Genomic DNA, 6,376 nt, shown 5'->3' with positions numbered 1-6,376 from the left:
AACTTCATTTCCTTTAATAATATTTTAAAGATTTATTCTATTCAAATCTTGTCTTGTAGTCTCATCTATGTGATGAACTGGTAAAAGCTCATTATACTTTGAACAGTGGTAGTTCAAGTAGCTTTATAAATGATATAAGTGTAGTCAAGTATTTGGTAACTTCATCTTTTAAACTTATATCTAATTAATAATTGTCTTATGTATGACAAAGATTTTCAGAAAAATGTTGAGACAAGGTTAGATATATGAGATCACCTTGCAACGATATTTTTTTTATATACAGTTATACACTGGGACTTTGTGTCTATTATGCATGGAAGAGGACTTCCAAGATTTTGAAAAGTATATATGTATATATATATATACTGAATATTTTGCGACTTCATCGCATTAAGATATCAACTTGGTTCATTTCTTTTGACCAAGACTTTCATGAGTACTAAGAGAAGGCTCATATACTATTAATCATTATACATATTATTTTGGTGGGCTTGCTGCTCACCCTTGCTTTCTTCTTTCATCACACAACAACAGATAGAAAGGATGAACAGGACCAAGCTCCCGATTCGCAAGCGATTAGGAGACGTTCCGCAGTTTTCTAGAAGCATTGATGCCGCCGTAGCTGAGGTAGGAACTACCAATAGGCTAGGCTTTCAACTTCTAATGTACCAGATTTATGTATAATTATGAATTGTAATAATGGCAAAGAAATGTAAATTTATTCAGAAAACCTTTTAAGGTGTATTGGCAGATAATTGTGGAATAAAATGACTTGTGGTTATTTTTGGATGTTCATCTCTGAGACTATAACGTATGGTGTGTGTGTTTATTGTGGGGTCACAGTACAGAGTAGTTTTCTACCCGTTATACTGTTGTTGTGATGTATATGTGTATATGCATGATCTTGCGATAAATGCATATTTGTTATTAGCAAATTCTTGCGATATATTGTTGCATGTGATATGGTATATATGCATGCCTGTTTCATATTCTTGAGTTATATATCTGTTGGTTCAAATGCTTATAGTTGCATAATACCTATGCTAGAGGATAGCGGTAACTTGCATATACCCTTAGTATAGGGACCCAAAGGTGAAAATATTTTCTAAAACCGGGAGTCGAGGATCCCGAGTAGATTTTGTATATATGGATATGGATATATATATATATATAAATATTTATATATATATATATATATGGTTATAGTTTTCCAAACTATTAATCGAATAAGGTTTATTCGATAACTTTAACTTTATTTTATTATTGAATATTATTTCGAATATTATTCGAAGGCGTATGACTCCTTTTATTTATTTATTTGAATATTATTTGAATATTCATCCGAGGACTTATGACTCCTTTATTTTATTATTGAATATTATTTCGAATATTCATCCGAGGACTTATGACTCCTTTATTTTATTATTGAATATTATTTTGAATATTCATTCGAAGGCTTATGACTCAGTTTATATTATTTAATGAATATTATTTGAATATTCATTTGAGGATCTATGACTCCGATTATTCGCTGAGGTATATTCTTTATTTTATTAAAGAATAAGGTGTTAATAATCAAACTTATTTTCGATTTTTCAAATAAAGATAATACTTTCATATAAGTATATCTTTGGTTATTTAATGTTTATTTCAAGTATAAGTTTTAATACTTCTACTTCAATTATTTTTATAAAGATTATTCTTTATGGGAATATTATTTAAATAATAATATTCAGATATTTTCTAATATATGGGGACTGATTTACTTCATTAAATCAGCTTTACTCCAAACACTCTTTAAAGTGTTTTCGAGTCTTCAAAATGATTTTTAAAAGTTAGAGCGGATCCCAAAACTCATTTTTATATTTAAGATCTTCCTTTTAAGGGGATTTAAATACTCGCTCAAAACCTGAGGGATCCGGCTCTATGGTGTATTTTATATTCGCAACAAGGTTGCTGTTTTGATAAATGAATTGATTACTTGCCCAATGTTCGGGAAGTAAGCCCATCTAATTGAGTTGGCATAAGCGACAGGCCGGGGTATGGTCTATCAAAGTGTAAGTGGCTGGGTGGCAGTCCATCAACGCGTAAGAGGCCGGGTGGCGGTCCAGCACAAGGTCCTTATGTGGCCAGGGTGATGACCGGTGAGGGATTCATCCATCTACTAGTAGAAAAGGTTACTTATTGGTATCTTTGCCTGATCAGCAAGATATCAGGTTTATGCCAAAATTCTTTCCTTTCTAAATTTATTGGATATTGCAATTCTGTTCATACTTTACATGACAGAGGTTTTCAGGAAACATATGTATATATAGGTGTATATATATATCGGGACTTAATGAAGTATATCATAACTTCATTTCCTTCAAAAAAATTTCAAAGATTGAATCTATTCAAGTCTTATCTTGTGGTATCATCAGTGTGATGAACTTTTGAAACTAATTATAACTTGAACGGTGATAGTTCAAGTAGTATTTGGAAAAGATATAAGTATATTGGAGTATCTTGTAACTTCATCTTTTAAACTTATATCTAGTAAATGATTATCTTATGCATGATAAAGATTTTCAGAAAAACGTTGAGACAAGGTTAGATATATGAGATCACCTTGCAACGATATTTTTTTATACAGTTATACACTGGGACTTTGTGTATATTATGCATGGAAGAGGACTTCCAATATTTTGAAAAGTATATATGTATATATACTGAATATTTTGCGACTTCATCGCATTAAGATATCAAACTTGGTTCATTTCTTTTGACCAAGACTTTCATGAGTATTATGAGTAGGCTCATATATTGTAAATCATTATACATATTATTTTGGTGGGCTTGCTGCTCACCCTTGCTTTATTTCTTCATCACACAACAACAGTTAGGAAAGATGGCCAGACTCCAGCAGACCCAGCGCAAGCGCGTGGGAAGCGTCCCGCGTCTTCCCGTTGATGTTGTAGCTGCTATAGCTGCAGAGGTAGATCTATTGTAGATCAGACCATCTACTTTTGAGAATCAATTATGTATAATTATAACTTGTGGCAGATAATGGCAATTAACTGTAAATTTATCAAGTAATCATTTTGGGTTGTAATAACTTTTAAATTGTGGATTCAAAGACTTGTACTTATTTAAATTTCATCTCTGAGACTATAACGGGTTGTGGTGTGTGTTAGTGTGGGGTCACAGCATAAGGTTATTTATTATTAATTTAGTGAAGTGATATTGTGAAAAGAAAGACCATGACGACCCGGATCCCCGACCCCGGATCTGGGGGTGTTACAGAAATGGTATCAGAGCTAAGCGTTATAAACCTCAGAGATGATGGGACGTTAAGATAATAAGTTCACTAAGATAATAAGAACTCTTGCCAAGTTCATAGTCGGACTTCCTAACGTAGTACTGACAGTTAAAACCCTTATGGGAACCCTTATAAATGTAGCGATAGAAGCGTAGTTCGTTATCGTATATGGTAGCAGGACTCCGAACCCTGAAGTTGAGGAACAACATCGCGATGATATTTTATTACTAATTGGAGATCGGATTGTGGATCCGATAGAGTGTCCTAATGCAGGACCGGATGATATTGATATTGAGGATGTAGCGGTTGAGGATGTTGTCCTAGAAGGGATAGTTGTTGAGGAGGATCCCATGGAGGATCCTGACAGGATTGGATAAAGGACCACTGATGAATTGATGACCATGGTTTGGTCGACTACCAGAGGTAGGATTGGCCGGTCACTACCGGAGGTTCGTTCAAGTTGTAAAGATAGTAGCCCCTTTAACGCGGCTTACTCGTAAGACTGAGAAGTTCGAATGGACAGAGAAATGCGAGAACAGCTTTCAAGAACTGAAGCAGAGGTTGGTGATGGCCCTTATGCTGGCATTGCCGGATGGAAAAGGAGATTTTGTGAAGTGTAGTGACGCTTCGCACAAGGGCTTAGGGTGCGTGCTCATGCAGCACGGTAAGGTAATCGCGTACATGTCAAGACAATTAAGGTAATATGAAATTCGATATCCCCGCTCATGAGCTTAGGCTCGTGGCAATAGTTTTACCCTAAGGATTGGAGGCACTACTTGTATGTAGAGAAGTGCGAGAATTACCTAAGCCATAAGTGCTCTAGTACATTTTCACGCAGAAAGAGCTCAACATATGCCAGAGGAGGCAGTTAGAGCTAATCAAGAATAATGATTGGGAGATTCTTTATCATTCGGGGAAAGCCAATATGGTGGCTGATTGTTAGGTCCCAATGTGTTTGTAGAAGGGGGGTTGAATACAAACAGTACCGAATAATCGAATAAAATGCGGAATAAAAAATGTGAAACAAAATTCAAGTTAAATAAAAATATTATTAAACTTGAAATGTGTTACAACAACTGTATCGATTACAAGGTATTAATCTCAAATCAATTATTACAAATCTAGAATAAATTCGACATGAACTTTTTCTATTTTTGTAATTAAAAGATCAAATGCTAAATGCGATTTGAGATTAAGTTCTAGGGATTTTAATCCGCTAGATTGATATATAAGAACAAGATAAAGATTTCTAGTGGATTAGATTTAACATTACAATCTAGAAATTATGATCTTGAATAAAGCAGATGAAGGATGTTATATTTCAAGGCGGCTGCACTTTGTTCTTGACTTTTGATTGAGTTGATAAAATGATATGCTGCTTCTCTGCTTCTATTTAAACAATCAGCTGATTTAATTGAATTGGAATGACAATCCTTTAAGCTTGCAAGACTTTCGGTAGGACAATTGAATGAACTAGCAAGACAATCTGAATGAACTAGCAAGACAATCAGAATGAACTAGCAAGACAATTACCCTCCTGATGTAACTTTCGGTATGACAATGTAAAATGGCCTAGCATGACAATCGGTATGACAATCCTGATTGTCATGCTAGTTCATTTTCAATTGTCTTGCTGATTTAAAGCTTAAATTTAATCCAATTAAACTTCTGAAAATTCCTAAAATTCCTAGAATTAAATCAGAATTAATTAATCAATTAATTCAATTAATAAATAAATTATTCTTCGCAGATATAATTTATTTTCTTAATTAAATTAGATGAATTAATTAATTAATAGAGAATTAATTCTAGTCTTGAGCAGCAACCATTCTTCTGCAAATCTTCTGAAAATCACTGAAAATTATGAATCAATTCCACCACTTCAACGTTGACACTCGATGTACTGTCTGGTTCATGAGTGACTAACTTCCGTGACATTTCTTCATGTCTTGACTCTGACACTTTGATTTTCTTCAGATTAAAAACCTTGTAATTAATGATACTCTGACGAGATCTCTGTCACTTGATTAAATCCACGATCTTGATTTATATCACTGAGGCATGATCAATTTCTTGAACTTCTTCCAGTGAATTAACTCCTCAAGTCTGTAGATGAACATTGTCTCTGAATCCTTTGACAGATATTACTTTGCGAGATCTCTCTGACGGTCGATCTACTATTTACTTATTACATTCTTATTTGAGTTGAGTTGAATCCTCGAATATACAAATAGGTCTATGACATATGACTTACAATCTCCCCCTATTTGTTTGTTAGACAATAACACACAAATACCTAGAGGATAACTCAACTAACAAATAAGAAAAAGATATAAACATACATGCAAAGTAAATAGCAGAAAAGTTCTGGATGACATTTAACATTTTCCAGATTCCAAGTAGATGTTCCTCTAGACTGAACATATCTTCAAGTAGTTCCATCTTCATTTGTACAACCACATTTCCTATTGAGAAGCCCATATCTCTTGCTTCTCCCCCTATGAGAATCAACTGATTAAAGAAGATCACCTTCGTTTTACCACCTCTCCCGTACAATAGGATCCGCAGATAAAAACCAATGGTACTCCCCTAACTGCTTCTTCCCTTACTAGGAAATCACCTTGTGTTTACCACCTCTCCCGTACAATAGGATCCGTAGTTAGAAACAACAATGGTGTGGTGTAGTGTACATGTAGGATCTTTTTCTTCCTCCCTGCTATTTCTCCCCCTTAGTTGAGGAATCCTCCAAACTATTACTTAAGCTTTTATCTCCCCCTTAAAGAAGGAATGTATGCCGTCTTCTGAAGGAGTTCTCATATTTCACTTGGTTGGAAAAGAAATAACAAGTAGTTTCTCTTTCTTCCTCACTGTGAGTGTGTGATTGTGTTTTAGTGTACCTCACATGTGTTTCACTCTTCTCTCCACTCGTGTTTACACTCATTCTCACAAGTGTATCACTCCACTCATAGCTCCAAAAATCAGCTGTACCTGCAAGGAAAATCACCTTAGCCATCCTTAAGGAGGTCACAGGTGGTGCAATGGGAGTTCACAAATCCCCATCCTTGTTAAACTCGTCAG

The sequence above is a fragment of the Apium graveolens genome, unplaced genomic scaffold (genome assembly GCF_009905375.1).
Source record: "Apium graveolens cultivar Ventura unplaced genomic scaffold, ASM990537v1 ctg4562, whole genome shotgun sequence".
NCBI lineage: Eukaryota > Viridiplantae > Streptophyta > Magnoliopsida > Apiales > Apiaceae > Apium > Apium graveolens.
The sequence above is the reverse complement of the archived record's forward strand: the minus strand, read 5'-3'. Positions refer to the sequence as shown.